This window comes from Protopterus annectens, chromosome 1.part0 (assembly GCF_019279795.1).
Source record: "Protopterus annectens isolate FY-2018-M chromosome 1.part0, PAN1.0, whole genome shotgun sequence".
NCBI lineage: Eukaryota > Metazoa > Chordata > Ceratodontiformes > Protopteridae > Protopterus > Protopterus annectens.
In genome coordinates, this window is record NC_056725.1 from 4,574,292 (window position 1) to 4,592,942 (window position 18,651).

General features: G+C 45.7%; 1 protein-coding gene across 4 annotated transcripts in view; it reads right to left on the bottom strand.

Annotated features, from left to right (window-relative positions):
* CLPTM1 (CLPTM1 regulator of GABA type A receptor forward trafficking) overlaps positions 1–18,651 on the bottom strand; it is a 1,743,979-nt gene that overhangs the window by 1,327,080 nt on the left and 398,248 nt on the right. The gene's annotated exons all lie outside the window — the stretch shown is intronic.

Genomic DNA, 18,651 nt, shown 5'->3' on the forward strand with positions numbered 1-18,651 from the left:
TGGGGCTAGGTATGCCCTGCAGGACTGTGGTTGCAAAGTCTGCCCTGGATTTAGAAAAGATAGGCAGGTAGTAATGCCTGGTGAAGGTATGAACAGAAGTCCATGTTGCAGCTCCCAGGATGTCTCTGGTAGGGACCCCTCTGAGAAAGGCTGTGGATGTTGAAGTTGCCTTAGTAGAATGAGTTCTGACCCCCCCCCCCCCTTGGGGGTGCTTTTCCATGGTGTCTACAACAGAAATGGATGGAGTGCTATACATTTGGAGATGGTTTGTTTTGATATGGCTTTGCCCTTGGTGCAAAGCTGACTAGTAACTGGTCAGATTCCTAAAGTTTTTAGGCCTATCCAGGTAGAATCTGAGCTGTATGTGCAGATTTAAAGAGCGCAGGATCCTCTCCCCCTTATTTTGAGGTTTAGGGAAAAATGTGGGCACATGAATAGATTGGTTGAGAGTCACACTGGATATCACTTTAGGCATGAAAGTTGGGTTAGTCCTGAGGGACACCCTGTCAGCATGAAAAATGATGAAAGGTTCCGCAGCCATACGTGCCTGTAGCTCAGACACTCTTCTAGCTGAAGTGATTGCCAGAAGCAAGGCTGTTTTCCAAGAGAGGAATTTTAACTCTGCAGAAGCTGCAGGCTCAAAGGGGGAGTGTGAGCTTTTCCAACACAAAGTTAATGTCCCAAGCAGGGATAGGGGCTCTTCTTAGTGGACTTAAGTTGTTAGCCCCTCTCAGGAACTGTTTGATGGGAGTGCGTGAGAAGAGAGGTGGCTCAGTGCTGTAATGTGCAGAGATGGCAGAAGCATAGATTTTAATGGAAAAGAAGGACAAGCCCTTGTGGAGTAGTTCTGCTAGGTAATCCAGGATGAGAAGTAAGGAGGTCTGTGCTGGGTCAGCTCCTTTAGTCTGGATCCAGGAACAATACACCTTTTCCACTTGTCAGCATAGGATTTTCTAGTACTGGGTCGTCTGGCTTCACGTATGACATCCAAGACTTGTTTGCTTAGGCTGGCCACTGGAGGAGAAGTCAAGGAATAAGCCAGACTGCAAGGTTCAGGGTCTGCAACTGTGGATGCAAGAACTCTCCCTCCTGCTGAGTCAGGAGAGTTGCAATCTGGGGGATGTGCCACGGAGGCAACGGGGACAGACTTGCACAGTAGTGAGTACCAGTGTTGGCGTTGCCAGTCTGTGGCAATCAGGATTGCCCTTGGTCTTTCTTCCCTTATTTGGAGTAATACTCTTGTAAGAAGAGGTAGAGGGGGAAATGCATAGATGGAGAGGTTTGCCCACTTGAAGGATAAGGCATCCACTTTCCAGGCCTTGCTGTGAGGCTCCCTGGTGCAGAATTTGCTGAGCTGGTGGTTGTAGGGGGAGGCAAATAGGTCCACCTTCGGGGTACCCCATTTTCGGGTCACAAGGCTGAAGGTGTTGTGGTTTAATTACCACTTGTGTGGATCTAGGAGATTTCTGCTTAAGTTGTCTGCCAGAGAGTTTTGGTTTCTGGCAGGAATTGATCGTGCAGGTGAATATGCATGGCTGATGCCGTGTTCCAAAGGGTCATGGCTAGCCTGCAGACTGGGTAAGAGTGGGTTCTCCACTGCTTGTTGATGTACCACATTACTGTGGTATTGTCGGTTTTGATTAGTAGAGGCCCTGGAGAGAGCAGGGATCTGAAAGCTGCCAGAGCGTGCTGAACGGCTAGCATCTCTTTTTGTTTGATGTGCAGATGAATTTGGTTTGGGCTCCAGTGGCCCTGAATGCACATGCCATCCAGGTGAGCACCTCAGGCATAGTCTGATGCATCTGTGGTTAGGGTCTGGGGGGGGAGTGAGGAGTTGTGAAAAGGGAAGTCCCTTATTGTGGTTGCATGCTACTGCCCACCAAAGAAAAACTTTCCTTAGACAGGGTATCATAGGTATAACAGTTTCCAGGTCCTGAGAATGTTGACACCAAAGGCTTTTTAATTACCACTAAAGTTTCCTCAAATGCAATCTGGCATATGGAATTAGCAGAATGCAGGAGGCCATGAACCCTAGAGCTTGCAGGATTTTCACTGCGGATAACTGTGTTCTGGTGCCCAGTTGAGAGAAGTAGCCTGTCAGATAAGACTTGTTTTTTTGGAGTTAGAAATGCCATCTGGGATGCTGTGTCCAGGGTTGCTCCCAGGAATACAATTTTTTGACTGGGGACTAGTTCGGATTTCTTTTCGTTGACAGTGTACCCCAGTGAGGTTAGTAGGACCTTTACAAATGTCAGGTGCTGTAACAGTTTTTCCTGTCTGCCCGAATCAGGCAGCCGTCCAAGTAAGGGGTAATTGTTAATATTTCTTTGTTTGCAAAAAGCAATGGCTGGAGCCAGGCATTTTGTGAAAACTTTGGGAGCAGTGGATAAGCCAAAGCGAAGTGCAGAGATCTGATAATGCATAGATCCTGCACTGAAACGTAGATATTTTCTGCAAGCATCTCTGATTGGGATATGCAGATAGGCCTCTGAGGTCTAGAGTGGCTAACCAGGTATCTTTGGACAGCATAGGGAGAAGCTGCTGCAGTGTGAGCATTCTGAATTTTGGTACTACCAGGAAGGTGTTTAGAATAGATGGATCTAAGATTGGGCACCAGGTGCCCTCTTTTCTGGGCACCAGAAAAAGTCTGGTATAGAACCCTTGGCCTATCTGATCTGCAGGAACAGGATGAATTGCCATCATGGAGAGCAGGGAATGAACTTGGTTTTGTGCCTCTGCCCACTGGTTTGGAGGAAGATCTGGGAATCCCTTTGGGGTTGGCAATGTGTGGAAATAAAATATGTACCATTGGGACACTATGTTGAGGACCCATCGATCGTTGGTGATGGAGGCCCAGTTTTTTGCATGGGAGGTACGTTTTCCTCCTAGGGGCATAAGCAGATAGGCAGAGGTGAGAGGAGGAGTTGAGGAGTCATTGGAAATTCTTTCCATAAAGGGGTGGCTTAGCACTCCCTGGTTTAGGAGTGGAGGTACTCCACTGCTTAGATTTCTGCATAGCCTGAGAGTGCTGTCTGGGGGGGTCTGTTACCCCTAGGTCTAGTCTGAGGTGGCCTTGAGAAGGCTTGAAAGGACCAATCTTTTGAGGGGCAATGCCTGCTGAATCATGGAGGCTGAGCTTGCAAGAAGTCTTTAACTGTCTGCATAGACTTAGCTTTTCCTTCCATGTTTTTTAAAACCTCTTCTGCTTTGGTGCCAAACAGATTGCCTTTGTTCCGTGGTGCGTCCAATAATTTTGATTTGACATGATCTGGCAAGGTCTGTTCCTTAAGACAAGCATGCCTTTTAAGTACAGAACCTGTGACTGCTGCCCTGCAGGATGCTTCTAGGGCGTCAAACCCACATTGCAGGGTATGCTTACTGATTTGGCTTGCAAAATGCATAAGTTCCTGTAAATCTTTATTTTCTGCACAGTCAGGGAAGGTAGATAACTTTTGTTTAACGAGTTCCACTGTATGTTGCTGGTATTTCAGCATGTGGAACTGACAATTTAATGCTCTAATGGCAAGAGTTGCAGAGGTATATACTTTTTTACCCGACCTGTCTAAGGCTTGAGAATCCCTGTCCAAGGGGATGGGATTTTTGCAGTAGTTGCTTATATTACTTTAGGCCCTTGGGAGATGACCTCTGGCTCAGCAGTAGGAGTCTTGAAAAGAAATTTGTGGGAGTCAGGGACTCTAATACCGGTCAGGTTTCCTGGGAGCAGGAGGTAAAGTATCATGAGTTAAACTGGATTCCATAAAGACATCATCCACAACATCCAGAACAGGAGGTATAGCTAAGGGTCTGTGCTGTGGTGAATCTAAAAATTCCCAGAGTCTTTTTGGACGGATGATAATCCTGGCATTCCCAATGGAAGTGCTCTCTCAAAGTATGTAGGGTTTCACCAAAAGAAAAATCCTCTGGAGGAGAAGCAGAAGGAATGGATTCCTCTGTATCTGAATCCTCATAAGCAGACAAGGGCATGACTTCGTAATCAGAAACCTCAGAGTCGTCAAGACTCTTGGTCAGATAAAGGTGCTGAGGACAAGTCTCTTTCTTTTAGCAGGGGAAGGCTGGCTTCCCCTAATCAGTATGATAAGGTCTTCCGCCATTTTAAGCATCTGTCACTGTGACAAGGAAGTTTGGGTCATTGTTTTTTTTCGGCGTAGCTCGTACTCCGGGCCTTAGAAACCCGGTAGTTTTAGAAAGAACTGAAGACGTGAAAGAAGTCGTCGGTTTGTGTCGAATATCGGTAGTGCGATGAACTTCCTCAGAAGCCAGTACCTGCACAGCGGCTCTGGACCCATCCAAGGTAGAAACATCCACAGGTTCCGTAGTCAAAGAGGAGTCTCGCAGCATACCGGACTCTGAACGGGTCACGGTAGCGGCCTGCAAATCCATCAATGAGGGCATCAGGGGCTGCGAAAGGGCCTCACGGAGTACTGGCGAACTGGCAATTAGCTTAACGGAAGCGCCGTCGGCAGTTTTGGACCTGTGCGGTCGGTCTCAGTCTATCCTTACATTTTTTCGGAAGATCTGAAGTCGGATGGCTTAACAAAGCCATTTTGGGATATGGAGATAGAGAGTGAAAGTATTTAGCTACAATAAGGGCCCAATGACCAAACAGTTCAGGAGTTGAACAAAGCACAAAACAGGCAGCAAGGGACGCCGTGGTCTGGGCCTAAACAGGTGATGCAGTATGAATGGAAATCTCGGTGTGGCATTTGCTTTCCACGGGCGAGACAATTGTTAACTTTTTCTGACATCAGTTAGAGCAAGGATCCCCACTGGGGTACTTGGCTTTAGAAGACTTCAACTTCAATTTCAGAAACAAAAACTCAGGTAGCGGCCAACCGGCACTCGTCCAAACTGCTTCTGCTTCGGGCTCCTCTGCAAGAAAGACTGATGTAATGGTGTCGGCTGCCTGTTTTTATACCAGTGACAACTTGACGTTAGTCCTAGAGCGACGGCAACAGACGCAGAAATACTAAGCCTCTGGTATTTGGGCCGACTGAGGGCTACCACTGGCAGAATAACCCAAGTGTGAAGACTGCAACAGTGAAACACTAATAACATCGTGTCTGTACTAAATAGAGGCAAATGAGATTTGGGGGTTAGAAAGCAGCAGAGTATTATGGGAGGGAGAGGAGCTCAAGCCTTGGGTCATTCTGTTGAATGTTGCCGGGTCGGATCAAAGACCCTACTGTGATGAATAATGACACGGACAATATCAGATCCTGATCTTAGCAGCATCTAAATGCCATTAACATGCTTTCGTTATGCACACCCCTTGGCACTTTTAAGAACTTCCCTAGTGTATGAACCAGACTTAACAAGTTTATCTTTTTCCTGACTTCAGAGTGCAATTGTGACAACCCATGCACTACAAGTTCCTGTAAAGTATAGTCTACCTGGCATATAGTGTAATAAACACAGATGTCACACTGTAGTACACAGCTATCACATTCTAATAAACAGTCTACAACAGAAACACTTTATTGCACCTTCATCTTCACAGGTGCACAAATTATTCCAAATACTTTCTTCCTAGCACTAATCCCCTGGCAGTATAACCCAAACTCATGGTATAGAAGGAGCTATCATTAATGTGATTCACAAATCTATAGTTTTATCCCTAAAAGTGATGATCAGTCAATTGGTAGACAATTATTTATTACAGTTTTACATTTGTTTTATTGCAATGTACAGCAAGAACTACATACCTTATTAAAAATCTTATGTTCCATCTTACTGTTGTTACCTTTCACTTGAATGGTAACTGCATTTGTTTGACTGGATAACTGGTTATGCTGCATTCTGGTTACGCAAGCAATAATCCCAGACAGGATGTGTGTTAATGCGTAATTAACATCTGCCCAGGGGTGTTATGAGGCCCGATGCTGCAGGAGGAGGCCTCTACACCCCTGGAAGGGCATTAATTGCACATTAACACACCCCCTGCAGGGCATTATTACTCATAGAGAATGGGTTCGCTGTAAAATTGTCGTGTTTTACTTGCTTATTATTACTTTTTTTATTATTATATTTTTTTAAATATATTTTTGATCTAAAATAGTTTCTCTGCCTAATGTTTAAAACTTGTTGTAGTACATTAATGGTGTTGGAGAAAGCATTTTATATCCAAAACAACACTTATTTAAAAGCTGTCCCCATTTTCGGTCCTTTGTTCCCCCGTTATTTGCATCTCTGTCCAGATTTCTTGTGCTAAGAGGTTGAGAGGTATAGAAACCTTGTAACTGAAGCTGCTGCTGCCAGGGGAAAGCTTGATCTCTCTCTCACACACACAAAATCTCATCTGCTTTCGTGCATGCATTCACACACACGCAGGCAGCAACAAACACACATGCACACACTTTTCCCTATTTATTTTTTTTACACTCACTATAAACAGCAAAAGTGCTGACTAGCAAGTGTAAAATAATACTTCAGTCGAGCTCTCTCTCTTACTCTCATGCACGCATATAGTGTCACACACACACACACACACACACATATATACACAATCAGCAGCTGCCCCCTTTTCCCCCATTCTTTCTACATGGGGTCGGGGTATCGTGTTAACTGTCGCCAACTCTCGATTCAGTGCGACACTCATGTCTTCTTAAACACTCATGCCTGTCACAGATCTTTTTCTACACGGTCCATCCACCTCTTTGCTGGACGTCCTTGCTTCCTTTTACCTTCTTCCCGTTTGACCCAAATCTTCCTCACCAGACTGCCTTCTGCTTTTCTGTACACGTGTCCAAACCACCGTAATCTGTTCTCTTTGATCTTTTCTGCAATTGGAGCTACTTTGGCTTCTGCTCTTATGTCCTCATTTCTTCATCTGTCCCACAGTGTCATCCTACCACTCTTGTGAGGCACTTCATATTCATCACCTCTAGCTTCTTCAACTCTTCTGCCTTTACTGCCCAGGTTTCTGTACCATACAGTAGTTCTGGTCTACACCTTACTGTTCAGCTTCTTTGGCATTCTTCTGTCAGACTACACGTGACACACTATGCCAGTTGGCGGCAGCCCCTCTAATTCTAACTCTGACCTCTTCATTCAGACTTCCCTTCTCCTCAACCACCCCTCCCAGACACTTGAAGCTGTTTACCTGTTCCACTATCTTCCTTTCCATCTATTATCAGCTTCTTCTGATTTCCCCAGTTTGCTGCCATTACCACAGTCTTATCTGTGCTTAGTTTCATCCCATGTGCCTTCAATTCTGCATTTCATTCTCCTATCCTTTGCTGAAGTTCTAGCTCAGAGTCAGCCTGTAATGCCACATCATCTGCATACAGCAACTGTATTGATCTGTCCCCTCCGACCTGTTTGGTAATGTAGTCCGTCACCAGTTATGAACAGCAGTGGGCTCAGAGCTGAACCCTGGGGTACAACCACACCCACTGGGAACTTCTCTGCGAGGCCGAACACTGTTCATACTCGAGTCATTGGGTCCTTGTACATAGCCTGCACTAATTCTACCAATGTTTCAGGGACTTCAAACCACCACAGTACTGCTCAGATCAGATTTCTTGGGACCTTGTCATATGCTTTCTCCAAGTCTAGGAATGCCCAGTTGGACTTTCTCCTCACCTCTAGCTTCTTCTCAAGTATCTGTCTCACTGCAAACATCTGGTCAGTTGTGCTGCATCCTGATCTGAACCTAAACTACTCATTTCTCATCTTACTTTCTACTACTCTGTGTATCCATTTACCAATCACACTTTCCAGAACATTCATGCAATGTGATAGGAGTTTGATGCCTCTGTACTGCCCACAGTTGTGGATGTCCCCTTTGTTCTTGTACACTGGCATGAGTATGGTTATTCTCCAGTCATCTGGAATATGACTCTCTCTCCACACTGCTATTAGTACCCTCAGGAGACATTTCACCCTATTTCACCCAGAATCTTTGTCATATGTGCTGTGACCTCATCTGAGCTTGCTGCTTTTCCTGACTTCATTTTCCTTAGTGCTGTTATAATTTATTTTAGGGTGGGCTCTTCTTCTTCTGTCATCGTAGGTCTCTGGGGCAGTACAGCTTCTGTGGGGTTTTCTTCATTCAAAAGCTGCTGGAAATACTCCCGCCATCTACATTTAATGTCCTGTGGACTGGTGAGCAGGTTGTTGCTGGCATCCCTTATGAAGGGTGTCCTAACTCTCTTGAACAACAAGTGGTGTACGGAGCGGAAAAAATACACCAGGAAAAAAAAAGAATCACCACTCCAAGCAGCCAAGAATCAGATTCGATGGTACCAAAATAAAAAATGTTTAATTCCACAAAAAGACTCAGTAGTAACACAGTCAGTCCAGCACATTAGTCATCCAACACTTCTTCAGAAGAAGCGAAAGACTGCGTTACTACGGAGTCTTTTTTGTGGAAATAAACATTTTTTATTTTGGTACCATCGAGTCTGGTTCTTGGCTGTCTATGTTCTTTATCCTTCTGTCTTTGCCTTGCAACCTGATGTAGTTTCTTTGTGCAGCTTAGTGAGTCACTTTCCAGAAGTTGGCAGAGGCCTCCGATGCCCTATTCTTTGCTATTGCAACTTCTTTCTTAGCTTGTTAGCCAACCAGTAGTCCTTCCTAGCCTGGTTAGTTTTTTCTATTTCCTACTCCTCCTTTCTTTTGATGACTTCCTAGACTTCTGCACTCCAACACTAGCTTTCCTTATGTACCTTATTTCCATACCTGGCTCGACCACATATCTTTTTTGTAGTCCTGACACATGCTGTTTTTAGGCACTTCCATTTTTGTTCAACTCCACCTATTTCCTCCTCTTTTTGGGGTGCTATAGCCCTGAGTAATTCCTTTAACTGTTGTACTTTCTCTCCAGTCAACTTGCAGGTCTTCAGCTTGGTCTCTGTTGATCTTAGAGCCTTCTCTGACCACTGCTTGCAGCGGATTGCGGCAACCAGTGGTTTATGCTGTGGGACGACTATTTCACTGGGTATGACTTTGCAATCATGGATTCTACCCCAGTGCCTTTTCCTTACTAGAGGAAGTCTACCCGAGTTGCATGTTGGCTACTCTTGTATATGACCTTGTGATTCTCTCTTTCTGAACCAAGGGCTGGCTACTATCAAGCCATTTGCCAGACATAAATCTAGAATGACTTCTTCTTTACTCTTGTTGCCTCACCCATGTGGCCCCTGGCAGTCCTCATATCCTGTTTTGTCTGTCCCTATATGTGCATTCAAGTCACCCATTATCAACATCAATTCATGTTGTCTTGCTTTATCTAGTAGGACCTGCAACTGCTGTCTGAATCCACTATTTTCCTCACTATCACAATCTGCTGTGGGGCACAGGCTGAGATTATGAATACCGCCCTATCATTACACTGCAGTCTGATCACCAGGAATCTATTTTTAGAGACCATTTCTAGCCTGCTCCCCTCCTGAATAGTAGAATATGGATCCCAAGCCAAGTGGCTTTGCTGCACTGCTCAATCTCATCTCTTGGATAGATAAGACGTTGAGCCTCCTCCGTATCATCATGTCTTCCACTTCCAAGTGATGTCCTGTCAGTGAACCTACATTAAATGTAGCAATTCTCAGTTCAGGTTTGGCAGGTTGGTTGATTTTATATCCAGCTTTCACTCAACAGAGCTATCCCAGGTGACCCAGGCTGGGCAACTAGACACTGGCTGGCCAGCAGCTTACTGACCCAGGGCTGCTGGGCTTTACGGCAGGCACACATTGGCCAATAGGGTCACATATACCCCTCCCACCATTAGCAATGGGTTCCTGGCATAGGTCAGAGTAGTTCCAAAACGAAATATGCTAGCAAGTACGGCAGGTGCACGAACCACAGTAACTTGAGTATAACACACAAAAAGGCCAGCACCAGGGAATGAAGCAGAATGAAGCAAAAATAGAAACAAAAATGTTTATTTATTAGAACCAGACCGGTTTCAGCTTATAGCTTTCCTCAATGGCTATACATGAAGTGTGGTTGACAGACTGCATTTAAATACTGAAGCCAATAAAGCAAATAATGACATCATTTCCTGTTAAACCCAGAAAAAAAAAGTTGTGCAAATAAAATACATATGTACATATGTATAAAAAGGTCAGAGTAGGCCAGGTCCTCAACTCACTTATCACTGATAACTACCCATGCCCATTTTGCTGACATTAGTCACATGACCAAATCACCTAGAGCCATATTTTACACTGTCGAGTGGCAAGCCCTGCCACGGTGCGTAGTCTGTGATCCGTGTTCTATTTTGAGGATGCTACGCACCACAATAGATGCCCATAGTGGTTGGCCTATACAACTGTTCCCCCTATAGGGCACCATGATCTTCACATTAACAACAAACACCTCCAAAAGCTAGGATTACTATACAGGAAAGTACAGTTGTGTACACTTAACATAAATGTAGATGTTCGAGTGCATACACTTTTGCAGTCATCACACTTGGGTTATCCCTGCCAGGGAAGTCTTCAGCCGGCCTGAATACCAGAGGCTTAGTATTTCTGTGTCGGTTGCTGTTGCTTCAGGTCTTACGTCAGGTCGTCAGTAGTATAAAGTAAGGCAGCCGACGCCATTACATCAGTTTTTCTTGTCCTGTCAGAAGCCCCCAAGTGGGGGCCAGGTTATGGTGGAAGAACCCCAGCAGTGGAAAGTAAATACCAAAATGTTCCTTGTAAGGAGAAAGAGAGAGAGAAAGAAAAGGGGTTTGGAGGGAGGGAAAACAGGACTGCAACAGTGAATACACTCGAACATCTACAGTTATGGTAAGTGTAAACAACTGTACTATGCTCTTTGTGTTTCACTGTTGCAGTCTTTGGTTTGATTCTCAAAGCTGAGAAAAAGGGTGAAGGTAGTCAAGGAGACTAGCGGCTGGCTAAGATGCCCTGCAAGACTGCAGTGGCAAAGCCTGCGCTGGATTTGGAGAAGATAGCCAGGTGGTAATGCTTGATGAAAGTGTGAACAGATGTCCAGGTGGTAGTCTTCAGGATGTCCCTGGTGGGGACTCCTCTGAGGAAAGCTGCAGAGGTGGAGGCTGCTCTGGTGGAGTGAGTCCTGACCCCCTTGGGGGAGGTTTTCAGCGTTGCTTGTAACAGAAATGGATGCAGTGTGCTATCCATTTGAAAACTGTTTGTTTGGAAATGGCTCTACCCCTGCAGGAAAGCTAGCCAGTAATTGATCAGACTTTCTGAATGATTTAGTCCTATCTATATAGAATCTCAGCTGTCTGTGCACATCTAGAGAGTGCAGGATCCTTCCCCCCTTGTTTAGTGGGTTAGGGAAAAAGGTAGGCAAATGAATGGATTAGTTGAGAGCCACACTGGACACCACTTTGGGCATGAAGGATGGGTTAGTCCAGAGGGAAACCCTGTCATCATGGAAGATGATGAAGGGCTCCAAAGCCATGAGTGCTTGTAGCCTCTTCTGGCTGAAGTGATGGCCAGAAGAAAAGCTGTCTTCCAGGAGAGAAATTTTAACTCTGCTGAAGATGCTGGTTCAACGGGTGGCAGGGTGAGCTTTTCCAACACAAAGTTAAGGTGCCAAGCTGGGGTGGGTACTCTTCTGGGTGGTCTGAAGTTGTTGGCCTCCCTTAGGAACTGTTTGATCAGAGGGTGTGAAAAAAAGGGCTGCTCAGTGTGGAAATGAGCAGAGATAGAGGCATGAATTTTAATACAGGAAAAAGAGAGACCACTGTGTAGCAGGTCAGCTAGGTAATCTAGGATGAGGGGTAGGGAGGGCTGTGTCGTATTGGCTCCCTTAGCCTGAATCCAGGTGCAGAACCTCTTCCATTTGTCAGCAGAAGACTTTCTAGTGCTAGAGCATCTGGCCTCACATACAATGTCTAGAACATGTTTACTGAGGCTGGCAGATTGATCAGTGGTCAGGGAATAAGCCAGGCTGCCAAATTGAGGATCTGCAATTGGGGATGCATGAAATCTCCTTCTCTCTGGGTCAGGAGGGTTAGGGTCTGATTGAGATGCCACAGTGGCAGTGGGGACAGGCTGCGCAGCAGTGCGTACCAGTGCTGGCGAAGAAAGTCTGGAGAAATAAGAATTACCCTTGGTTTTTCCTCCCTTATTTTGAGCAGTACCCTGGTGATGAGAGGTAGTGGAGGAAATGCGTAGACCAATAGATTGACCCAGGGGGAAGGACAGGGCATCCCACTTTCCAAGTCATGCAGTGATGCTCCCTGGTGCAGAACTTGCTGAGCTGATGGTTGATGTGGAAGGCAAAGAGGTCGACCTTCTGGGTGCCCCATTTCTGAGTTATGAGGTTGAAGGTTCTTTTGTCTAGCTGCCACTCGTGTGGGTCCAGAAGATTTCTGCTTAAGTGGTCGGACAGAGAGTTTAGAGAACCTGGCAGGAATTGTGCTAACAGGTGGAGTTGCATGGTAGAAGCTGTGTGCTAAAGGGTCATAGCCAGCCTGCATAGAGGGTAGGCGCAAGTCCCTCCCTGCTTGTTGATATACCACATCACAGTGGTGTTGTCTGTTTTGATCAGGAGAGCCCCTGGAGAGAGAAGGGGCCTAAAAGCTGTCAATGTGTGCTGCACAGCTAACATCTTTTTCTGGTTGATGTGCAGATGGATTTGCTGTGGGCTCCATTGGCCCTGTATGCACCTGCCATCCAGGTGTGCACCCCAGGCATAGTCTGATGCATCTGTGGTGAGGGTCTGGGCAGCGGGGGGTGGTGAGAAAGGTAGTCCCTTGTTATGGGAGCATGCTGCTGCCCACCAAGAAAATTTTTCCTTAGGCAAGGTATCCTTGGTATAAGACTTTTAAGGTCTTGAGAGTGTTGACACCAAAGGCTTTTTAGGTACCACTGAAGTTTCCTCATATGCAATCTGGGATATGGAATGAGTAGAATTCAAGATGCCATGAACCCAGAGCTTGCAGGATTTACCTTGCAGATAACTGGGGTTTGGTGGCTAGTTGAGAGAAGTAGGCTGTCAGGTTAAGTTTGCTTTTCTGGTGTAAGGAACGCCATCTGGGATGCTGTGTCCAGGCTTGCTCCCAGGAATATAATCCTTTGGGTGGGTACTAGTTTGGATTTCTTTTCGTTAATAGTGTACCCTAGGGAGGTCAGTAGGGACTTTACAAACGGCCAGGTGCTCGAGCAGCTTTTCCTGACTGCCTGTATTAGCCAGTCATCTAAGTATGGGTAAATTTGGATATTCCTTTGTCTGCAAAAGGCAATGGTGGGAGCCAGAGATTTTGTGAAAACTCTGGGAGCTGTAGACAAGCCAAAGGGAAGTGCAGAGAACAGGAAGGTGCAGGGATCCTGCCCGGAAACGCAGATATTACCTGCACGATTCCCTGATAAGGATGTGGAGGTAGGCCTCTTTTAGGTCTAGGGTGGCTAGCCAAGCATCCTTGGAGAGCATGCATAGCAATTGCTGGAGGGTGAGCATCGTGAATTTTATCACCAGGAAGGTGTTTAGAATGGATAGATCGAGGATGGTGTGCCGGGTGTCCTCTTTTCTGGGTACCAGAAATAGTGTGGAGTATAAACCTTGGGCTCTCTCTTCTGCAGGAACATGCTCTACTGCCCTAATAGAGAGCAGGGAAAGGACTTGCTTTTTCACCTCTGCCCACTGGTTTGGAGGTAGATCTGGGAACCCTTTTGGGGTTGGAAGAGTGCAGAAAGAAAATCTGTATCTCTGGGACACTATGTTGAGGACCCAGCGGTCGTTAGTAATGGTGGCCCAGGTGCTTGCGTGAAAGGAGAGTTTTCCCCTAGGGGTAACTGAAGGTGGGCAGAGGGTGGGGGAGTAGAGTCGTTGTGAGTTCTTACCATGAGGGGGTGGGCTTAGAACTGGGAGGTTTGCTTCCCCGGGGTCTGGGTTGAACTGACGTGGTGGGAGCAGGAAAGGACCAGTGCTTGGAGGGGCAATGCCTGCTGAACCTTGGTGCCTGGACCTGTAGGAAATCCTTAACTGTCTGCATAGATTTAGCTTTTTCCTTCCATCTTTAAGACCTCCTCTGCCTTAGTGCTAAATAAGTTGTTTTTGGCAAGGATGCATCCAATAATTTTGATTTAACATGGTCTGGGCTGTTCCTTAAGGCATGCGTGTCTTCTAAAGATGGAACTGGTGACTGCTGCCCTGCAAGAAGCATCTAGGGTGTCAAAACCACAGTGTAAGGTGTGTTTAGTCACTTGACTTGCAGAATGCATTAACTCTTGTAACTCTATTTTCTGCACAAGCAGGAAAGGAAGACACTTTTTGTTTGAGGAGTTCCATGGTACATTCCTGAAATTTTAGCATTTGGAACTGGCAATCTAGTGCTCTGATAGCAAGAGTAGCAGAGGTATACACATTTTTACCCCATCTGTCTAGTGCTCAGGAATCCCTATCTGAGGGGGTGGGATTCTTAGCAGAGGTTGCTTTAATTCCTTTAGGCCCTTGAGAAATTACCTCAGGGTCAGCAGCAAGGTTTTTGAAAAGAAATTTGTGCGATACAGGGACTCTGTAATACCGGTCAGGTTTTCTAGATGCAGGAGGGAGGGTGTCAGGAGTCAAACTGGATTCCACGAAAACATCGTCCACAACATCCAGGACTGGGGGAATGGCCAGGGGTCTGTGCTGTGGAAGATTCAAGAATTTTCTGAGTCTCTTTTTAGACTGAGGGCAGTCCTGATATTCTCACTGAAAATGCTCCCTTAAGGTATGAAGGGTTTCCCCAAAAGAAAAGTCCTCGGGTGGAGAGGCTGAAGGAGTGGAATCCTCTGCATCAGAATACTCATAAGCAGAGAGGGGTTGCATGTCCTCATATTCAGATGCATCAGAGTCATCAGTCTCCTGTTCGGACAAAACTACTGTGGACAGATCTCTTTTCCTTTGGAAGGGTAGCTTGGCTTCCCCTGATCAGCATGATAAGGTCTTCCTCCATTTTAAGCATTTGAGACTGAAGCAAGGAAGCATGTGCCTGAGATTGGGTCGTCGGTTTCTTGGGTGTGGTTCGTACCATGGGCCTTAGAAACTAGGTAGTTTTCGAAAGAACGGTAGACACGAAAGTCGTCGTCAGTTTGTGTCCAGAATCGGTAGTGTTAAGTACTTCCTTGGAAGCCAGTGTGTGCTCAGTGGCTCCGGACCCATCCAAGGGTAAGACAACCGCAGGATACTTAGTTGAAGAGGAGTTCTGCTGCATACTGGACTGCGAAAGGGTCTCGGTAGTGGCCTGCGAATCCACAGAAGCGGGCATTAGGGGCTGCAAAAGCGCCTCACTGAGGATCGGAGAACTGATGACTAGCCTAACGGAAGGGTCGTCAGTAGGTTTGGACTTGTGCGGTCTTGTCTCTGTCTTTATCCTTAAGTTTTTTCAAAAGATCTGCTGTCAGATGGCTTAAAGCCATATCGGAATTAGAGGACTGTAAGCGAAAATATCTAGCTACAATAAAGACCTGACAACGTATAGTTCTGGCGTTAAAAGCACAAAAGCGACAGTGAGGTACATCGTGGTCTGGGCCTAAGCAAGTGCCGCATTAAGAATGAAAGTCTCGGTGTGGCATTTGCTTTCCAGAGGCAAGACAATTGTTAAATTTTTCTGACATCAGTTAGTGCAAGAAAAAAGGATCCCCAAAGGGGTACTTAGCTTTAGAAAACTTCAGCTCCAATTCGGAAGATGAAATTCAGGTAGCGGCTGACCGGCACACATGCGAACTGCTTCTGCTTTGGGCTCCTCGGCAAGAAAGATTGATATAATGGCATTGGCTGCCTTACTTTATACTACTGACGACCTGAAGTCAGACCTGTAGCGACAGCAACTGACGCAGAAATATTAAGCCTCTGGTATTCGGGCCGGCCAAGGGTGACCCTGGCAGGGATAAGGGTGACCCTGGCAGGGATAACGCAAATGTGATGACTGCAACAGTGAAACATGAAGAGCATCAATAACTTCTTGACTACTGAAAGCTAGGATTTCTCTTACTCATGCCTACTACCTTCTACATAGGTTCATAGGTAGGTACTAGGCTATCTGCCCGAAGGAATTTATAAGCCTAGCCAGAATGTGTTGGCTTTTGCCACCCCCTTAGATTAGTTCCCTGTGCCTCTGTCCAGCAGAGCCACTGAAGTGATCCCCAAGGTAAACTTTCTGTTTCCCATCCACTCGTCAAGGTTTCTTTTGAAGAGTGTTAGCGAGGAGCTCTGCCTAATGTAGATTGGGATCTTGTTCCAAAGTATGGGAAGTCTCCCTCCAGCACGTCCTACTTATTGTTGCGGTAAGGTTTAGATCCCTAGAGCGTGTGGCACGAGGGGATAAGGTTTTCTTTAGGTGGAGCATGTCCATCAATTCTGGGTTAGACATGGCCTTGTATGTCAGGCAGAGATCACCTCTGAGTAGGTGGTATGCAACCGAGTACAGCTGGAGTTTCTTCAGTCAAGCTGCATAGGGCATCTGTATGAGGTCAGTGTGCCTCTTGGTGAGGTACTTCTGTGGTCTTTCCAGCTGTTGCAGGTGTCTTGTAAGGTACATCCCAAATGGGGCATTGTACTCTATGATGGGTCTGCTGAGTAGAGGGGCACAATGACCTCTTTTGATCTGGATGTGAACCCTTTTGTGATTAGGTGGGCCACGTAGAAGGATTTTCTAACCACTTTGGCAATGCGATTATCAAAGGTGAGATTGCTATCTACTTGGATCCCCAGATCCCTTATTACGTCTTCCGTATTTAGGAGACTACCACCTATGTGGTAGTTTGTGGGTACTTTGTTTTTTCCAAAGGGGATAACTATGCACTTTTTGGCATTTAGCTTGAGGCCACGATTTTGACACCAGGTATCAGTCTCAGTGAGACCCTTTTAAAGGATGTCTGTGTCAGCCGGAGAGTCAATTATAGCCCCTAGTTTGCAGTCGTCTGTGAACTTGGTCAGCCATAGTCCTCCTGTGCTTGCCTGTACCTCTGAGAAGTATATGCCGAACAGGAGGGGTCCTAGGACTGAGCCCTGGGGAACGCCACTTGTAACCAGTTTAGAGACGGACCTAGCTCCCGCAACTCTCACCATGCTAAACCTTTTGTTCCCAAATACTCAGAAATCTGAACTCCTCCCTACTTACTAAATTAGAATCAACCTACCACAAAATAGCTACATTTGCAGCTCAACAAACATATAAACCTCACCACTCTCCCTCCCTAAAATACCTGAATTGGCCCGAACTACCTCACCTGTTCCTACAATCTCAAGTCCAAATCATACACTCCATCCTACATCAGCCTGATTTCTGCCCAAGTTTATCTTCTCTCATCTCTCACTACTCCCCTACCAGACTTCTCTGAAGCTCAACCCAAGATCTACTAAAAATCCATAAACCCAAGTCCAACACAGGGTGCAACTTGTATAGCTACCATCCCTCTATTGCATGGAACAAACTCCCACTAGAAATAAGGTCCCTGACTCACCCCAAACAATTTAAGCTAGCAACCAAAGACCACTTTAAAAAACACTGGTCCTGCCATTGTACTCACCCCCTCCCTGATTATTACCTACCTTTTATTAGTACAATCAAACTAACTTACTAAAACTTACCATTAACTACTTCATCCTATGTAACCTCCAAAGGTTCTTCTATATGCTGCTCCCTGAAAATCTTATGTAACCCTGTTAAGTTTCTGCTACTCTGCATACAAAACCTTACATTTACTCAACTCTCTTTTTAAACCAAAACATACAACTTATTCTACTTTTTTAACATTCTCTTTTTTGTTTATAATACTGTTTTATCTGTCAACAATATACATATATGTACCTTATGCATTTTAACCACCAAATTCTCTATTGCTACTTTTATTGACTGTATCTGTATTGCTATTTTTATTGCATTGTATATCTTTAGAGCTCTTCTCACCGGGCCTCCGCTGAAAAAGGGCCATAGCTCAGCTGGACACTCCTGGTCAACAAATATAATAAATAAATAAGCTGGAATTACAAGGCACTACAACTGAGCACACAACCAAATGGGAATAAATGGCATGTGTCAATGAGGGAAAGGGAACTGCAGAACACACACAACGGATACCAAAACACTAGTTAATGTCATCTTCAGAAGATTTTGGCAGGAAGAAATGGGAACATTTTGTCCTAGAAACTGAAGATCAAGTAAGGAAGAGGGCAAGAATCAAAAATAGGCAAACAAAAATCAGTATGAGAGAGACTGGTAAGTCTGGGACATTTCCCTCACTGGTATTGATGTAATACATGACAAAAGAGATCTGAAGAATGGTCTTAGGGGTACAGTATTATGAATAAAATAGGAAGAGGCCAGATACTGTGGGAAAGTTTTGGTAGCAGGGCTAGACCCAGTCAGTCTATATTTTTTTTTCTTTTTTGCTCCCTACAGGACCTCACTTACTAACCCTTCTACTGGCACTAAATTACCTATTTGTTCTGGGAAGGGCCAAGCATTCCCAGAACTAGCCATGAGCCCCTCGGCCAATTTATAACATGGAAATCCCATCAGCACTCTGCTCCCCAGCAAACGTCAGGTGGTAGAGAGTGGATCAGACTACTGGGCCTGTTGGAGGAGGAGGCATACCATCTCCCCCTAGAAGTGCCCCTCATCAGATCTTTCAAGCACCAGTACTGCTGTCTTACATGAGGAAGTGAGTCTCTACAATGCCAAGTCTCCCTAGGCTTTACAAGTGTGGCACTACCCGGACAGCATTG